At 32.7% G+C, this 20,003-nt stretch overlaps 1 non-coding gene across 1 annotated transcript; it reads left to right on the plus strand.

Annotated features, from left to right (window-relative positions):
- The first annotated feature begins 17,255 nt into the window (after positions 1-17,255).
- LOC142521547 (small nucleolar RNA R71) lies at positions 17,256-17,366 on the plus strand. The gene has a single exon (XR_012814255.1). It is a non-coding gene; the product is annotated as a small nucleolar RNA R71 (small nucleolar RNA).
- Positions 17,367-20,003: the final 2,637 nt, after the last annotated feature.

Here is a 20,003-nt window from a genome sequence, read left to right on the forward strand (position 1 = left end):
TCAATGCAAATATCAATGCAATAAAGTAAAGTATGTGATTTAGGGAAACTCAAGTACATCCTACTTGAGTCGATGTCCCAATACCACATTGACTTATACCTTTATCTTCGCGGTCTGACGAAGACGAAGTCCTGAATTCAACTCTGTCCATTCTCAATCTGGTAATAACAATACCGAACAGACACAATATCAATATGTAACTCAATTCAGAACCTGTTCTGATCAATACTCAAATCAACATACTATCTGATCAATGTCAATCGACATATAGTATAACAATACAATCTCAGTCAATCGTAAATCTGGTCAATATCAATCTACTGAGGTTTCGACGATATAACAATACAGTCTCGATAACCCCGTAAATCCCAACATCTCAGAAATAATACCAGAACTCATAATCAATACCGGTATAACTCATAATTTCAATGATAATACAAATCTGATATCGAATCTCAGTCAAATCGACTCCAAAATTCATAACAATTACATAATCAGTCCGTTTCTTAATCTGACTTCGATTCTATGATGTCTAACATGTCAAGAACATCATATATGAATTCCATTCAATTCTGACAACATCATAATTTCAAAACATATCAAAACGTAGTAAAACTTACGTCCAGTTGTAGCCTACGTCGATAGGAATACAGTACTGAAGTCGGATTTAAAATCGGACGGACGAATTTCTCACAAAAGGCGTAAGGATTTTCTATCACTTTCCCCTGACCCTTTTCTCGGTTTTCTTGCCAAATTCTGAAGGCGTGATACGTATATATATATATGCTGCATGTTAATGATACGTGTCATCATTCTTTATGATTTTCAGTCGGTGCTCGGGCGGTCGCAAGTTACCGCTCGGGCGCGGAGCCTTCTGCCCGATACATATCTTTGTTAAACACTGGCGCTCGGGCGGTTAAAGATTGCCGCTCGGGCGCCAGAATTTCTGCCCAAACTCCAATCTTGCGATGCATTGGCGCTCGGGCGCCGCATCCTCTGCCCAACACATGCTCCTGTTGAACATTGGCACTCTGGCGGTTATTTTCTACCGCTCGGGCGCCAATAGTTCTGTCTAAAAATTGCACCCTTTATATGTTTTGGCCAATTTGGTCTCGTAATAGCCCGTCTATAATTATATCAATTCATAATCAATAATCTCATATTAACAGAATCAAAATCTCGGGCATTACAGGATCGGTCGTCCCCGAGAACTCCTTTGGTCTCATCTTCATGAACCGCTCATAGGTAGCCTCAGGCCCCGTCTGCCTGGCTACCCCAGCATTGTTCCCCGCAAAATATGCGAAGAACTGAGTCATTCCGACTAACATCTGGGCGTTCATGTCCGATGGAGGGGGTGGTGGTAAATCTCTTTCCTGCCTATGATCCTTACCGTCCTCATGACGATGCTCATCATCTCTCATGCGCTCAGGAATGCGTCTAGGAGGCATACTGTTCCATACATATAACCCATACGTAACCAACATGCATAATTCCATTATTTCTTTAAATTTAAATAAATACTGCATAATCATAATCTTGACATAAAAAATTTCATGAAAACATGCTGTTAAAATATTTCATTCTTTAAACGAAGTGCGTAAACGTAAAACTTAAAGACCGAATACGTGACTTCATGATCTTCTCGAGATCAGTAGTTGTCGGGACCCGGACGCTAATCAAGTTCATAATCGTCATTGGGACCATTTAATTAATTATAATAAACAGGGTCTAAATTTTTTTTTAAAGTGCGGAACGTAATGGAAATCATACTAGTATACATATCAGTATAACATAAGGTACAAGTCATGTACAGCATACATTCAATACTGACGAAAGTTCAACAACTAGCTATCAAGTGTTCAAACCCTATCTACAGCAATGTCAAAGTCCGTGGTCTCCACTCTATTCATGATCTCTCGTCATCTCCTCGACCCTAATCATGTCCCACCTGTTGTCATGCACACATATAAACACGACAACAGCCGGATAATTCCGGTGAGAATATAATCCCAGTATAAATCAACGAACATGCAATCATATGATAAACATAAAAGCATGGACATATAACAGCAATATGTATCAAAATCTGAAACATGATCAATATAAAACTGTCGACAATGCTCGTGACTCCACGACTCAGACTAGACTCAATCCTAGTCTAGGGATCCCGGTTTCCAGACGTTGGTATTCCTATATCGACCAACAGTAATAGAAGAAACTCCGATTCTATCAACGTCGATATAACAAAACATCCAATGTCTTGACCTATCCGTCACAGACTGTGGCACTATCGCCAATACACTATCTTGTGACATCGTGCAATGTGCCCATGACGATCCCACCACTATCAGGCACTTATGTCACAAGATCACTCGACTAATACCTACTTTCTATACATCCCTAAACAAGCTTATCAAGTCAAAGCAATGAACATAATAATAAGAAGTATGTGATTTAGGGAAACTCAAGTATATCCTACTTGAGTCGATCTCCCAGTACCACATTGACTTATACATTTCTTTCGTTAAAGTTCTGACGACGTTCAAGTCTGGAATTCAAAGTCTGTCAATCCCTCAATCTGGCCATGACAATATCAATAATATCATATCAATATACTGCTCAAATCAATACCAATCTGATCAATCTGGATTCAACTCAAAATCAACGGCATAACGGAACGATCTCGACATCCCCGTCAATACCACATCAACATATATCAATTACAATCTATAACCCATATCCAATACAATCTGTAATTAATCCATAATACAAATCTGTCCGATTTCAAATCAATATAATCAGAAAATCATAACAATTCCATAATCAGTCTTTTTTTCAATCTGACTTCGATTCTACGATGTTTAACATATCCAGAACACCATATATGAATCATATCAAATTCCTACAACATCATATTTTCAAATGATAACAGAACTCAATAAAACTTACGTCCGGTTGTAGTTGTCGACGAGAGGAGTACAGTACTGTGTCCGGATTCAAATTCTGATAGACGGTTCTTTAAAAATCACAATTCAAAGCAAAATGAAAATTTATGAATTCTCTGTATTCTTTCTCGTTTCCCTTGGCTGAAGAATGGAGGAAAATTGAACTTTATATATCAAGTTGCATGACAAGTGTCCCACTCAAGTCCCAAAATTGCACTTTAGCCCCTGAATTCTTCACTATTTGCAATTTGGTCCTCAATACTCTTTTTAATTCCATTTCAATACTAATTAATTACAAAAATTGTGGAATTTAATTCATCATTCCAAAATTCGTAAATTAAATAATCTCGGATTAAAATGATATAATCTCGGGCCTTACAATTCTCCCCCTCTGCGACATGATTTCGTCCTCGAAATCTAAAGCAATCATATCACAGGTAATCAAATCAGAAATAACAGAAACTAAAATAGTAAACTCACATCAGTGGAATAACTCTGGAAATTCCTGTCTCATATCTGATTCAGTCTCCTAAGTAGCTTCTTCAATGCCATGACGAGTCTTCTGGACTTTCACAAGTGGGATGGTCTTCGTTCTGAGTTGCTTTTCTTTACGATCAATAATCTGAACCGGTTTCTCAATATAACTCAGAGACTCATCAAGCTCAGCCTCGTCTGGCTGGATAATATGGGAATCATCGGGGAGATATTTCCGTAACATAGACACACGAAAGACATCATGTATTCCAGATAGAGAAGGCGGTAATGCAAGTCGATAGGCACGATCTCCTATCTTCTCGAGAATCTCATACGGACCAACGTATCTTGGAGACAATTTGCCTTTCTTGCCAAATCTGACCACGCCCCTAAAAGGAGAAATCTTCAGGAATACTCGATCTCCTACCTCAAATACCAACAGTCTACGTCGAAGGTTGGCATATTTGGCTTGTCGGTCCTGAGCTGCCTTCATTTTCTTCTGAATCAGTTTCACTTTTTCAGTCATATCTCTGATCATGTCAGGTCCAGTCTCAGGAACTTCAGAGATATCATCCCAATAAAGAGGGGATCGACATATCTTTCCATACAAAGCTTCAAAAGGTGCCATCTCAATACTCGTTTGATAGCTATTGTTGTACGAAAACTCACAGAGAGGCAATGCATCTTGCCAATTAGTGCTAAAATCAAGCACTACAGCTCTCAGCATATCTTTCAATGTCTGAATCGTCCGCTCTGACTGTCCATCAGTCTGTGGATGATATGCGGTACTCAGATGTAACTTCGTACCGAGAGCCTGCTGCAAACTCTGCCAGAAGTGCGAAGTAAACCGAGGATCACGGTCTGAAACAATCGACTTCGGCACTCCGTGCAATCTAACAACTTCTCTGACATAAATCTCAGTCATCTGGTCATACCTGTATGTCAACTGGTACAGAATAAAACATGCTGATTTGGTCAATCTGTCAACCACGACCCAAATTGCATCACCACCTCGGGAGGATCTCGGTAACTGCGTCACAAAATCCATGGAAATGTGATCTCATTTCCATTCAGGAATCGATAAACTGTGCAGTAGACCTCCTGGTTTCTTTCTTTCAACCTTTACCTGTTGGCAATTCAGACATTTTGACACAAATTCTGTGACATAAAATTTCATTTGCTTCCACCAAAACTGTGTCTTCAAGTCATTATACATCTTTCTGCCACCAGGATGGATACTGAATCGACTGCTGTGCGCTTCAGTCAATATCTGCTGTTTCAACTCTGAAACATTCGGCACAACAAGACGATTATTCACATATAGTACATCCTCACGTACCTGAAACTCTGATTGATGACCTGATCTGACCATCACAATCGATTTCTGAACTTTCTGATCAACTTTCTGAGCCGCTTTAATCTTCAAAATCAGCTCTGGTTCAGCTTGTATAGCATACAATCTCAACGGTCTACAATCTGTCTCAAATACCAATCCAGACAAACAGCAGTCTTCAATCAAATTCGAAACACCTATTGTCGATAAGGATAAAGCACATACCTTTCGACTCAATGCATCAGCTGCAACATTGGACTTCCCCGGATAGTATTTGATTTCACAATCAAAGTCTTTCAATAAATCCAGCCATCTTCGCTGTCTCATATTCAGTTCTGATTGTGAAAACAGATATTTCAAACTTTTGTGATCAGAATAAATTTCAAATTTCTCACCGTAGAGGTAGTGTCGCCATATTTTCAAAGCAAATACAATGGCTGCCAATTCAAGATCATGAATTGGGTAGCGAGTCTCGTGTGGCTTCAGCTGTCTCGAGGCATACGCAATCACATGCCCTCGCTGCATCAACACACAACCCAAACCTCTGTAAGAAGCGTCACAATAAACAACAAATCCACCAATACCTGAGGAGATAGTCAGTATCGGTGCACTGGTAAATCTTTTCTTCAATTCCAGAAAACTGGACTCACGGTCTTCTGACCACGCAAACGGAGCATTCTTCTGAGTGAACTGAGTAATCGGTTTGGCAATGCTCGAGAAATCTTTAACAAACCGACGGTAATATCCTGCCAAACCCATAAAACTGCGAATCTCTGGCACTGATGTCGGTCTCGGCCAAGAAATCACAGGCTCAACCTTGCTGGGATCAACTGATATACCATCTCCGGATATGATATGACCCAGAAATACTACCTGTTTCAACCAGAACTCACATTTTGACAGTTTAGCATACAATTTCTCAGTTCTCAGAATTTTCAACACAGTTCTCAAATGTTCTGCATGCTCAATCATATTCTTCGAATAAATCAAAATATCATCGATAAAAATAATCACGAAATCATCGAGATATTTCTGAAATACACGGTTCATCAGACCCATAAACACATCTAGCGCGTTGGTCAAACCAAACGGCATGACAATAAACTCATAGTGTCCAAACCTGGTTTTGAACGTTGTCTTTGAGATATCAGAATCCCTGACTCTCAGCTGATGATATCCAGATCTCAGATCGATCTTGGAATAAATAGAAGAACCCTGCAACTTGTCAAACAAATCATCTATACGGGGCAATGGATATTTATTCTTTACCGTTGCTTTGTTCAGTTGCCGGTAATCAATGCAGAGTCTCATTGAACCATCTTTCTTCTTCACAAACAACACGGGAGCACCCCAAGGAGATACACTCGGTCAGATGTATCCCTTGGCCAATAAATCCTCCAACTGATCCTTCAACTCTTTCAGTTCAATCGGTGCCATTCTGTACGGAGCTCTAGAAATCGGAACTGTACCTGGCATCAACTCAATGCTGAAGTCTATCTATCGAATCGGAGGCAATCCAGGAATCTCGTCTGGGAAGACATCAGCAAACTCACACACCACTGGCAAGTCCGCCAATGATGGACTCGACTTCAGTAAATCAACTGAATAGACAAGGAATCCTTCCGCTCCTTTCTGCAATAATCGAGTCATAGATAATACGGATATCAAAGAAATTCTGGCTCGAGAACCCTTACAGTAAAATTTCCACTCATCAGCCATCTCAGGTCTGAATCTTACAATCTTGTGGAAACAATCGACTGTAGCCCTGTACTTGGTCAATGCTACTACTTAAATAATAATTCACCCAAGTGTAGGTTTTCTGCAAGTAATATATTTCGTAAGTACGAGATCGATCCTCAGAGAGGTTATTTTGAGTTTAAATTTATTAATTTATAGATTACCAAATGCAAGAATGAAGTTTACAAATTATAAATTTTGTCAAGGCTTGAGGATTTATTCTTCGTTTATGTAATATTGTTTAACTAAAAGTAAAACAAAAGAAACCACCATAAATAATGGTTCCAAGAAAATTAAACACACACATAATATAATATAGTTCCCACTATAAAAAATACCGAATTAACCGATATTTTATATATGGTACCTATGATTATAATTATAACTATATAAATAAATAATTACATAAAGTAAATGTTAAATTAAATCATTATATTTCATTTAGAACAACCGGCAGAGCCACGCTATTGCCTAAATGAAATATATTGATTTAATAAGTTAGTTGCGGTAAAGTAAAAGTTAGTTGCGATAAAGTAAATGTTAGTTGCGGAAAAGTAAAAGTTAGTTGCGAGAAAGTAAAAGCTAGATGCGAAAAATAAAAGTTAGTTGCGATAAAGTAAATGTTAGATTGTTAGATGTTAGTATTAAATCATAATATTTCATTTAGAACAACCGGCAGAGCCACGCTATCGTCTAAATGAAATATTATGATATTATTATATAAATATATATATATATATATATATATATCTATATATATATAATAATAAGTGATGAAATATTTATTGTATTAAAATTAAACAACAAATCAAGATAACCACTTTAATGGTATCAAGCATTTGATGTAAATTGATAACAACAAATAATTCATTTTTATGCCTACAATAAAAATAAGTTAGCTAAATGAAAAAATAAAGAAAGAATATACAAAATATAAACAATCTTACTTCACCAAGAATGCATCCTCTTCACCTTGACATAATAGATTTAGCTTGCCATAAAGCTTACTTTTGATCAACAATAAAATATCACTCATAGTTGAAAACATGAAAGAAAATATATTGGAACTTAGAACTTTGATACACACTCACACTATATTTTACAATGAGATAGAATGATTCTCAAGCTAGCACAAGGCCTCTATTTATAGGCCAAAAGAGAGAAAGGGTCAAAAATTTTATTAATGTCATGTAGTTGCAATAGTATTCTTTGTCTCCTCTAAGTTCAATTCCATGTCCCTTCTTTCAATACTTTGTTCCACAACTTTAATCACCGAATTTGACTCCACTCAAAACGGTAAACATGTGGGAAATTGTCTGTAGATGAATTTGGCCACTTGGTTCACCTCATTTGGTTAAATATTGAAATAGTTATGATTTTTTTACTATATGCTGGTCATAGTAAAAGTAAATTTGTCCTCCTTTTGATATTTTCACAATTTGATCATCTTAATGAACTTTTTAGGCAATCATGTCTTCTGCAAAGTTGTAGATAATTTCTCAAGGATTCCAAACATGTTTGAGTCACCTCCATTTGAATTTTCTAGCTTGAGTTATCATTATTTTACCAACACGTAGAAAACCTGAAAATAAAACATATTTAGTAAGACAATTAAATATAAACAAACAATACTAAAATAACATAATTTTATAATTTTAATGAAACTTAAATTTTAAAATACAGGTTTTAACATATAATAAATTATTAATTTTAAGTTTCATCACACCCCCACACTATCTTATTACTAGTCCCTTAGTAATAAACTTTATCGGAAAATCACAACCTATATTCTTTATTCCTTTTATATATTCAAATACAAACATATTTATTAAAAAAAAAATCAAATACCGATTTATATATATATATATATATATATATTCGTTTAATATAATAATGTGGGGACCCGGGCTCTAACTCGATTCTTTTTGGGATTAGTTGGATCTTTGCTAGAAAATGTGGGTCAAATTTTTGCTTTTCACATTAATTCAAATGTATATAAACAGGCACAAGGTCTTTATTTATTTTATCTTTACAAACATAATATACATGTCTTGTCAAGTACATTTTCAACAAACTAGTATTCAAATACAGCACATGACAAAAGTACAAACTACTAGTACATCTGCTATGCCCGTGATCACCACGCTATATCCATCTCTCATCTCTGTTGCGACCCAGATCCTGCCCTACCTGTTGTTATGCACACATACAGACACAACAACAGCCGGAAACTCCGGTGAGAATAATTCCCAGTATAAAACATGTATACATGCATGTCATGCAGTTTAATACAAATCATAACACATAATCAGTAATTATGACACATTAGTGATTACAGATAAAACAATCTGACTCTTACTCTTTAACTCGACTCGTATCTAAGTCTAGGGATCCCGGTGTGAATAAGATGTAACAGGTCTCCCACCTACTCTCCCAATCGTGGTGGTGTTACATCTTATTCTTAAACTTCGGTCTTGTCTGTATCGAAATCTACAATCGGAGTGAATCTGATCCGAAGCATCGATATCACCGAACGTTTAGAAAATTGGCGTATCTACCAATGACACTCCTATCTCAGTACATATATATAAATCAATATAAAGTACAAACAGAGCAAGTATGTGATTTTGTTGGGAAACTCAAATTGAATCTCATTTGTGTTGTGTCTTCCCCAAACAATACCTTCTTGTCGTTCGTAGAAGTCGAAGTCTCGTATTCTTGATATCGAATCTGTCAAACCAAATCTGAAATGACATATATATAATACACCATATCCACTTCTAACTTAAAAGGATACACATACGGATCAATATTCAATCTCGGTACATTTCGACGGCATAACGGCATAATTTCTCGATACCGGTCAATTCAAATCTCAACAAGAATCCATATCAACTCTCAACAATGAATAATCAACATCATATATACATCATACTCTCAAAATCTGCATATTCTCAATCAATATATGCTGAAATTCATAACAAATGCATACGGTACCATTTCTTCGATCCGGTTGCGAATATACGTTGCTTATAATCTCAAGAACATATTATGGAGCTCAATTTATTATTCTCCCAATACATATATATCAAAACATGCTGGAATTTAATAAAACATATACCCTTTTGAAGCCCTTGATGCAAGGAACAAGAATCTCTACTTGGATCAAAGTTTGGGTGAATAATTCTTGCACAAATCAATTTCTAAGCTATGAAGGAATCTTGAGCTTCTATGGACTTTGCTCTCTCTCGGTTCTCAGCTGCTGCAAGGAAGGGAAGAAGCCAACTCAACATATATGCATGGCCTAGGACAAATGGCTAATTCTTTGGAGTACACGTCTCGCGCATATGCGCGACATTACCCGCGCATATGCGCGAGACCTACTGGTCTCGGCAATGTCAATCTTAACTCCTCGCGCATATGCGCGCTTCATCTCGCGCATATGCGCCAAAGATTCTGGACGTGTCGCGCATATGAGCGTATCTACTCGCGCATGTGCGCCAATGTTTCTGGAAATGTCGCGCATATGTGCCGGATTGGTGGCGCATATGCGCCGAGCTCATCTCACACCCAAAATTGCATCTACTTTTCCGTCTCTTCCGGTCCGATACAATGCGTCTACAATCCCCTTAATTACCAACAAAACAAGTCTGATTATGATAATCCAATTCTCGGGCTTTACAAATAATATATAATTAAATGTGTTTTTATTATTATTCTTATTTTCACATAATATATAAAGTAACAAAATATATATATAAATTTTATTTTTAAATTTCTAAATTTTTTATAATAATATAGTCAAAAAGATAATTCACACCACCCAGCATAACATGTATAATATCAAGAATATTATTGTAAAAGCCTTAACTCCATATATTCTTTCAGGTCAAAATGTTTAAGGAATAGCTAGTTTTCACTCATGGAGTTGGAATGAATATTAACTCTCATTGAAAAAGGCTAAGTATTAAAGCAGACAATTAATTAAACTAATATTGAAAACAAAATAGGAAAATTTACAAAGAATAAAATCCTCATTTTTTTCTTTTTTTTATTGTTTTTTTTTAAATAACGTAACTGCAAAATTTTACAATAACATAAAATTTTTTATCCAAACATTCTACCATAAATATATATATATATATAAATATATGTATATGTATAAACATTTATATAACGGATACATCCGACTACCTTTGAAACTTATCTAGCACAAACAAATCTTTTTTTTTAACACAATATTGATGTTTTTAGAACACATTGATAGTACATCAATCAAATCTAAAAAAATTACAATGAATAAAGTATTTTGCAGCCCGTTATATATTTACTTTTTTTTCTTTTTTCAATAAATATTTTTTTTAGGGGAGTTATATTCTTGTAATTAACCATTTTTTAATAATCAATAAAAGTTTATTAATTGTTTTCTCATTTTTCACCACTCACTCACAAAAGATGTGTGAGTATATATTATACTTTTACAAAAGAATTCTTTCAATTATACATGTTAACAACCATACAAACCATATCTTTTACTATATTCTCATAAAAATTTTAGAAATTATTTTATTTGAAAACACATAAAATTATATATATATATGAACACATCTATTATATATTTTATATTAATTGATCAAAATATATATATAAATTGGTACATATGAAAAACTAATTTTTCTTTTAGTTTGTATTTTGAATATAATTAATATTAAAAGCTAGTGTATTGTGATTTTCCAATAATTATTAACTAATGCATCTCAGGTGCATTTTACTGATACCTTACTCGACATTAAACTAAAAATTATTATTATTATTACTATATATAAGTATATATTTTATTTTTTATATAAAAAAACTAAGAGGAGAAGAAGAAGAAATTATTCATACCTTAAAGAAAAACATTAAAACATACCATTGAATCACAAGTTTAGCATCACATGAATTTTCTTTTCTTACTTTTGGATGTTGGCCAATTAAGTTGAGATAAAGATAGATCTGGTTCATGACTAAATCCTAGCAGTAAATCAATAAGTTCTCCTTCACTTGTAGCAGAAACTAACATCCTTCGCGAAGCTAATGAAATAAACCCCTGTTCCACAACATCATCAAGAAAAGATAACAGTTTATCATAATAATTGTTAACATTTAACAAACCAATTGGCTTATTGTGGATATTTAATTGTGCCCAACAAACAGTATGAAATATTTCTTCCAAAGTACCGAAACCTCCTGGCAAAGCAATGAAAGCATCTGAATGTTCAATCATTTGAGTAATTCGTTCATACATGTTGTCCACTTTCATTTCTTCTCCTATTGTTGGTCCTGTAAGATTGGCTAAGGTAATTGGAATAATGCTTAAAACTTGACTTCCACCTGCATGCGCAGCTTTTGCAACTTTTCCCATGAGGCCAACTTGACCACCACCATATACCAAATGAATCTTTTTTTTAGCAAGTGTTATTCCAAGATTTTCTGCTACTTCTTCATAAATTGAATCTTTTCCTGCACTAGATCCACAAAATACACAAATATTTTTTATTTTACTTACCGTGGACGTTGACATGTTGAGAAATATGTTTTTTGTAATTGTTAGATCACAGCATATTAATTTATAAGCGTAACATGCCAAAAGTCAATATTTGAATAGGAAATTATTATTATTAAAAGAAAATAAAAATGACAAAATTAAAACAAATATATACAGCGTAGTTGTGATTGTGGCTCACATCTTCCTTTGATTTTACGTTCAGTAACGGCTTCAACGCCTTCTATGAGTCGAGGATATGCTTCCCATCCAATTTTCTTATAAATTGGCAAACATGGTCTTTTAACGTCAGATTCCCAAGACGAAATTGTGTATATATATTTACTTATCTAAATAGATATGCGTTACTACAGTAGGATCTTTGTAAGGCTGATTCCACCGTCCATATTGATATTCCTCCTGTTGAAATTGCCACAATAGTTTAAGAAGTTCATTTTGCACGTACCCACTAGAATGCGTATCAAGAACCTCTAGAAAATTATCCAAAGGCTCTTTACTCAGACCATTCTTAATGAATAAAACTTTATCTTCTCTATTCATTGATGTCATTCCAACATTTTTGCATTTTCCCTTACAAGTCCATCTTGCACATTTATGACATCCACCTATACATTTAGCTCTTCGCTTTTTGGCATATGTGCTTTTACCAAATCCTGGCATATGTCTTATTATTAATTCACTTGCTTCCCCAACCAATCGGACTTTTGCTTCAATTATCAAATGGACATCATTCGGTATGCCATATGACATCATCAACCTTAGCCGCTCACATCTAGCTTTATAAATTTTTTTCAACGCATTATCAGGTAAACAAGCAAAATATTTACGAAGATTCATAATACACGCATCCATATTATTATTATTATATATATTTCAATTATTTTGGGAAAACTGAAGAAACCGACTTAAACAGTCACGGAGTACCGTTATCCGTCACTTAACCGGGAAATGAACTAGAATCTGCAAAACAAAATGAAAATCTCAAACAACTATTGTGGATCATATAAAGGCATAAACTCATTATTAAGAATTTCATTTTCTATAAAAGGCTTAAGTCTTTGCCCATTAACTTTAAACACGTCATTATTTTTAGGATTTTCAATATCAACAGCACCATGAGGATAAACAAATTTGACTATAAATGGTCCTGACCACCTCGATCTTAGTTTACCTGAAAATAAATGCAAACGAGAATTATAAAGCAAAACTTTTTGTCCAATTTAAAATGACTTTCTCATAATATTTTTATCATGAAAGGCTTTAGTTTTATTTTTATAAATCTTTGAATTTTCATATGCATCATTTCATAATTCTTCAAGTTCATTTATTTGCAATTTTCTTAATTTAGATGCATCATCTAAATTAATATTAAATGCTTTAATTGCCCAATAAGCTTTATGCTCAAGTTCAACCGGTAAATGACAATGCTTACCAAAAACTAACCTATATGGTGACATCCCTAATTATGTTTTAAATGCAGTTCTATATGCCCATAATGCATTAGTTAATCTTAAAGACCAATCTTTTCGATTTGGATTAACTGTTTTTTCTAAAATTTGTTTTATTTCTCTATTTGCAAGTTCAACTTGACCATTACTTTGAGGATGATATGGGGTAGAAACTTTATGTGTAATGTCATATTTTCTTAACAAAGAAGAAAATGATTTATTTATAAAATAACTTCCGCCATCACTAATTATTGCTCTAGGTATTCCAAATCGGCTAAAAATATTTTCTTTTAAAAATTTTATAACAACTTTATGATCATTAGTTCTACATGCAATTGCTTCAATCCATTTTGAAACATAATCAACAGCGACTAAAATGTACGTATATCCAAAAGATAATGGAAATGGACCCATAAAATCTATCCCCCAACTATCAAATATTTCAATAATTATGATTGGATTTAAAGGCATCATGTTTCGTTTTGAAATTGATCCCATCTTCTGACAGTTTTCACAAGATTTGCAAAATAAATGCGTATCTTTGAATAAAGACGGCCAATAAAATCCACATTGTAAGATTTTTGTAGCTGTTTTATTGGATGAAAAATGACCTCCACATGCTTCAGAATGACAAAATTTAATAACATTACTTATTTCATTGTCGGGTATGCATCGTCTAAAAATTTGGTCAGGACAATACTTAAATAAAAAAGGATCATCCCAATAAAATTTTTTAACTTCTATCAAGAATTTATTCTTATCATGTGAATTCCAATGAGAAGGCATTTTATTTGTCACAAAAAAATTTACAATGTTAGCAAACCAGGGTATAATAGTAGCATAAAACAACTGATCATCTGGAAAATTTTCATTTATTGGTATTTCATTATGAGATGATTCAGTCATTATTCTAGATAAATGATCGGCTACAACATTTTCTTTTCTTTTTTTATCTTTAATTATAATATCAAATTCTTGTAACAATAAAATCCACCGTATTAATCTTGGCTTAGCATCTTGTTTATTTGATAAATATTTTATGGCAGAATGATCGGTGTAAACAATAGTAGTAGAACCAATTAAAAAAGATCGAAACTTATCTAATGCAAATACTACTGAAAGTAATTCTTTTCAGTAGTTGAATAATTTATTTGGGCATTATTTAAGGTTCTACTAGCATAATAGATTGCATAAGGTTTTTCTTCTTTTCTTTGTCCTAACACAGCTCCTATAAAATAATCACTTGCATCACACATTAATTCAAATGGTAAAGACCAATCCGGAGGTTGTAAAATAGGTGATGTAACTAAAAGATTAATAATTTTTTTAAAAGCATTTTCACATTTCTGAGTCCATTCAAATTGCGTATCTTTTGTTAAAAGATTTGAAATTGGTTTAGATATTATGCTGAAATTTTTTATAAACCTTCTATAAAATCCTGCATGACCCAAGAATGATCGAACTTCTTTGACCGTTTTTGGTGATGTTAAATTAGCAATAACATCAACTTTGGCTTTATCAACTTCAATTCCTTTTTCAGATATCACATGTCCTAAAACAATCCCAGATTTAACCATATAATGACATTTTTTCCAATTTAAAACAAGATTTTTTTCTTCACATCTTTTTAATACATCTTCTAGATTTTTAAGACAATTTTCAAATGAGTTTCCAAAAACAGTTATATCATCCATAAAAACTTCTACATATTCTTCAATCATATCACTGAAAATACTTAACATGCATCTTTGAAAAGTAGCCGGAGCATTACATAAACCAAATGGCATTCTTTTAAATACAAAAGTTCCGAAAGGACAAGTAAAAGTAGTTTTTTCTTGATCTTCTAATGATATAGGTATTTGATAATACCCCGAATACCCATCAAGAAAACAGTAATAAGAATTTCCTGCTACTTTTTCTAGAATTTGATCTAAAAATGGTAGTGGGAAATGATCTTTTCTAGTTACATCATTTAATTTTCTATAATCAATACACATACGCCAACTAGATGGAATCATAGCTTGTAATAACTCTCCCTTTTCATTTTTTATAACAGTGATGCCGGACTTTTTAGGTACTACTTGTGTTGGACTTACCCATTTATTATTTCTTGATTTGGCAAAAGAGTGGAATAAATTACAACAGGAAATGTTTTATTTTCACCAAGAAATACATATTTCAATTCTAATGGTAAAACTTTTAATTCAAGTTTTGTATTATCATCTTCTTTAAAATTATTTTTAGACTCAAAACTTTCTATTGAAAAAACTTCAGATTGTTGATTTAAGTTTTCTTCTTGTATATTTTCTTCCACAATTGTTTCAATTTCATTATTATATTCATTTTCATTAATACTTGGTTGTTTACATAAATTGAACACATTAAGTTCTAGAGTCATATTTCCAAAAGACAATTTCATTATTCCATTTCGACAATTAATTAAAGCATTTGAAGTTGCTAGAAATGGTCGTCCCAATATTACTGGAATTTTATTATGTACTTCTATTGGTTGTGTATCCAAAACAATAAAATCTACAGGATATAAGAATTTATCAACTTGAACCAACACATCTTCTACAATACCTCTATGTATTTTGATTGACCTATCCGCCAGTAAGAGAGTTACAGAAGTGGGTTTTAATTCTCCTAAATTAAGTTTTTCATAAACTGAATAAGGAAGTAAATTCACACTTGCTCCCAAATCCAACAAAGTTTTTTTAATTTTATTTTCTCCAATAATACATGAAATTGTTGGACAACCAAGATCTTTATATTTTAAACTAGAATTATTTTGAAGAATAGAACTTACTTGTTCAGCCAAGAATGCTTTTTTCTTCACATGCAATTTTTTTACAGTACATAAGTCTTTTAAAAATTTTGCATAAGAATGTACTTGTTTAATAGCATCTAATAATGGAATATTTATCTTCACTTGTTTAAAAACTTCATAGATAGCAGAATCACTTTTTTTGTTTTTTATGATTTGTTAATGCATGAGGAAATGGTGGAGGTTTATTTGACTTATTTACTATTTCAGATGATTTATCATTCACCATATTATTCTTAAAATTTAAGGTATCATCATTCTCAAAAGTATCGGGATTATCATCCTTACTCTTTGATTTTAAATGATCCTTATTTTCATTACTATATGGATCATTAAATATTTTACCACTTCTAAGGGTAATAACAGATTTTATTTGATCAATTTTTTTATTTTTTAATTCTTGATTTTGATTTTTAGGATTAGGTTGAGGTTGAGATGGAAATTTTCCTTTTTCATGAATATTAAGTGCAGATGCAAATTTTGCAAGATTTTCTTTCAAATCACTCATAGATTGACTGTTTTGAATATTGATAGACTCTTGCTTTTGGATAAATGCATGAATTACATCTTCAAAGTTTTTTCTTGGAGGTGTAACATAAGGAATATAACCTTGATGATTTTGGTTATTTTGAAAATATTGTTGTGACGGTTGTGCATTATTATCATTCCTCCAACTAAAATTAGGATGATTTTTCCATCCAGGATTATATGATGGTGAAAGGATCTAGTATTGGTTTTTTATAATTGTTAACATAATTTTCTTGTTCATCGAGACATTCTTTAAATATTATCCCAATTTTGAGCATTTTCTGCTAATGAATCCAAATATTCCATAGCTTCATTTGGGTTTTTATCTTCAAAAGTTCCATTACACATGAATTCTATCATTTGCCTATCTTTAGGTATTAGACCTTCATAAAAGTGAGAAACAATTCTCCATGTTTCAAAACCATGATGTGGGCATGTATTAAGTAATTCTTTATATCTATCCCAACATTGATAAAACGTTTCTCCTTGTTTTTGAGAAAAAGTTGTAATTTGTCTTTTAAAAGAGTTTGTTCTATGGGAAGGGGAAAACTTTTTGAGAAATTGTTGTTGCATTTCTTCCCAAGATCTTATTGAACTTGATCTTAAATTTTGTAGTCATGTTTTAGATTTATCTTTTAAAGAAAAAGAGAAAAGCTTTAATCGAACTATATCCATGCTACAATTTTGATCATTATAAGTGTTACAAACTTCCTCAAATTCTCTTAGATGCAAATATGGATTTTCAGAATCTAAGCCATGAAAATTTGGTAAAAGTTGAATAATTTGAGGTTTGAAGTTGAAATTAGATGCATCAGGAGGAAAAACTAAACAAGATGGGGCACTAGTTCTAATAGGGTTCATATGGTGCCTAAGTGTTCTTAATTGATCATGTTCTTGATTATTATTATTATTATTATTATTATTATCATTATCTTGATTATTTGAATTATCATCCATGTTTAAATTATTTTCAGATACTCGAATAAGTCTACCATTTTTTTTTCGACTCCAAATACTCATACAAAAAAAAAAAACAACACAATAGTTATAAATAAAACATAATTAACAAATATAAAATTAATTTATACCTCCCCGGCAACGGCGCCAAAAACTTGCTACTACTTAAATAATAATTCACCCAAGTGTAGGTTGTCTGCAAGTAATATATTTCGTAAGTACGAGATCGATCCTCAGAGAGATTATTTTGAGTTTAAATTTATTAATTTATAGATTACCAAATGCAAGAATGAAGTTTACAAATTATAAATTTTGTCAAGGCTTGAGGATTTATTCTTCGTTTATGTAATATTGTTTAACTAAAAGTAAAACAAAAGAAACAACCATAAATAATGGTTTCAAGAAAATTAAACACACACATAATATAATATAGTTCCCACTATAGAAAATACCGAATTAACCGATATTTTATATATGGTACCTATGATTATAATTATAACTATATAAATAAATAATTGCATAAAGTAAATGTTAAATTAAATCATTATATTTCATTTAGAACAACCGGCAGAGCCACGCTATTGCCTAAATGAAATATATTGATTTAATAAGTTAGTTGCGATAAAGTAAATGTTAGTTGCGAGAAAGTAAAAGTTAGATGTGAAGAATAAAAGTTTGTTGCAATAAAGTAAATGTTAGTTTGTTAGATGTTAGTATTAAATCATAATATTTCATTTAGAACAACCGGCAGAGCCACGCTATCGTCTAAATAAAATATTATGATATTATTATATAAATATATATATATATATATTTATATTTATATATAATAATAAGTGATGAAATATTTATTGTATCAAAATTAAACAACAAATCAAGATAACCACTTTAATGGTATCAAGCATTTGATTTAATTGATAACAACAAATAATTCATTTTTATACCTACAATAAAAATAAGTTAGCTAAATGAAAAGAAAGAATATACAAAATATAAACAATCTTACTTCACCAAGAATGCATCCTCTTCACCTTGACATAATAGATTTAGCTTGCCATAAGCTTACTTTTGATCAACACTAAAATATCACCCATAGTTGAGAAAATGAAAGAAAATATAATGGAACTTAGAACTTTGATACACACTCACACTATATTTTACAATGAGATAGAATGATTCTCAAGCTAGCACAAGGCCTCTATTTATAGGACAAATGAGAGAAATTGTCAAAATTTTTATTAATGTCATGTAGTTGCAATAGTATTCTTTGTCTCCTCCAAGTTCAATTCCTTGTCCCTTCTTTCGATGCTTTGTTCCACAACTTTAATCATCGAATTTGACTCTGCTCAAAATGTCAAACATGTGGGAAATTGTCTGTAGATGAATTTGGCCACTTGGTTCACCTCATTTGGTTAAATATGGAAATAGTTATGATTTTTTTACTATATGTTGGTCATAGTAAAAGTAAATTTGTCATCCTTTTGATATTTGCACAATTTGATCATCTTAATGAACTTTTTAGGCAATCATGTCTTCTGCAAAGTTGTAGATAATTTCTCAAGGATTCCAAACATGTTTGAGTCACCTCTATTTGAATTTTCTAGCTTGAGTTATCATTATTTTACCAACACGTAGAAAACCTGAAAATAAAACATATTTAGTAAGACAATTAAATATAAACAAACAATACTAAAATAACATAATTTTATAATTTTAATGAAACTTAAATTTTAAAATACAGGTTTTAACATATAATAAATTAGTCAACATATCGATACCGATAATACAATCAAAGTTAGATATCACAAGCACAATACAGTCTAACTCAATCTCATGCCCATCATACTGCAGTATACACGATCTAACAGACTTCACTGATATCAAACCTATCCCCAAAGGAGAAGAGACAGATACTACAATAAATAGGGACTCAACAGGTAATGCATGCATCAATGCAAATCTCTCAGAAATAAATGTATGTGATGCACCAGTATCAATCAATACATAAGCAGGGTAACCAAAAATAGAACAGTTACCTGCAACGACATCATCAAGTGCATCCTGTGCCTGCTCCTCAGTCAAAGCAAAAACTCTGGCCTGCTGTCTCGGAGGCTGGCTCACTGTCTGGCTTCCTCCTGGCCTCTGCTGTGACTGGGTAGACGGTGCTGGCTGGAAAGAATGGACAGCAGATGGTCGTCTCCCGGTCTGA

This window comes from Primulina tabacum, chromosome 12 (assembly GCF_025594145.1).
Source record: "Primulina tabacum isolate GXHZ01 chromosome 12, ASM2559414v2, whole genome shotgun sequence".
NCBI lineage: Eukaryota > Viridiplantae > Streptophyta > Magnoliopsida > Lamiales > Gesneriaceae > Primulina > Primulina tabacum.